The sequence below is a fragment of the Cydia amplana genome, chromosome 6, assembly GCF_948474715.1.
Source record: "Cydia amplana chromosome 6, ilCydAmpl1.1, whole genome shotgun sequence".
Classification (NCBI taxonomy): domain Eukaryota; kingdom Metazoa; phylum Arthropoda; class Insecta; order Lepidoptera; family Tortricidae; genus Cydia; species Cydia amplana.
In genome coordinates this window covers 11,178,135-11,179,008 of record NC_086074.1, presented here as the reverse complement: position 1 = coordinate 11,179,008, position 874 = coordinate 11,178,135, and the positions used below count along the sequence as shown (strand labels likewise).

At 35.8% G+C, this 874-nt stretch overlaps 1 non-coding gene across 1 annotated transcript; it reads right to left on the bottom strand.

The window, feature by feature from the left end:
• Positions 1–770: 770 nt before the first annotated feature.
• LOC134649302 (U6 spliceosomal RNA) lies at positions 771–874 on the bottom strand. The gene has a single exon (XR_010096951.1). It is a non-coding gene; the product is annotated as a U6 spliceosomal RNA (small nuclear RNA).

The following is an 874-nucleotide window of genomic DNA, read 5'->3' as shown; positions in this document are numbered from 1 at the left end:
CTTACATAGGTTATAATATCATCATCAATAACTTGACGTCAGTTTGTGAACGAACCAAAGATTCTTTTGGCACACCTTACGCAGGTGTAAACATGGCAGCCTTGCGCAGGTTTAGATAGGTACATAATATATTGGTTTCATCACAAATAACTTGACGTTAGTTTGTGAACGAATAAAAGATTCTCTTAGGCGCACCTTAGCAGGTGGAACCATAACAAACGTAAGTTTAAGAATAAGTATCATTCAAATCAAATACCCTGAGTTTATGGGTAATATTCCCTAAGTTGCGGGTTCCTTGCTCGACAAGGTGAAAGGCTTTACGCAGGCTTTAACAGGCACTTTTAGAAAGTGTCATTCACGGTGACGTACAGATTTGCCAAAACTAAACTTTAACTCTACAGTTAACTAATATAATTTGACAATATGAACCAAACCATGCGTCTTCGTCAATGAATCAATCTAAAGATTCCCGTATCGTTAATGCCCTTCCATGTCACAGGTTTCCGATTTTATTTGAAACGTTTAATTTAAGTGTACTATTTATGTAGGTAGGTAAGTAGGCTTAAGAATTGACCCTCTTGTATGTAGTTACGTATAGAATTAATAATCAAGTTATTCAAATTCAAAATAACACAAGCACATATAGCACCTACATGCAAGAGTTCTTTTCCTTAACCTTTAAAGCTGTAAGTACCTGCTAAGTTATATATTTAAGTAGGTACCTACCTACATAAATCAAAGATCTAGTTGGAGAGATATAAGTTGATAGATACAGAGTGAAATACTTCACGAATTCGCATGTCATTCTTGCGCAGAGCCATGCTAATCTCTCTCTATGTCTAGTCAGATTTAAGTTTATGTACTGCCGAAGTAC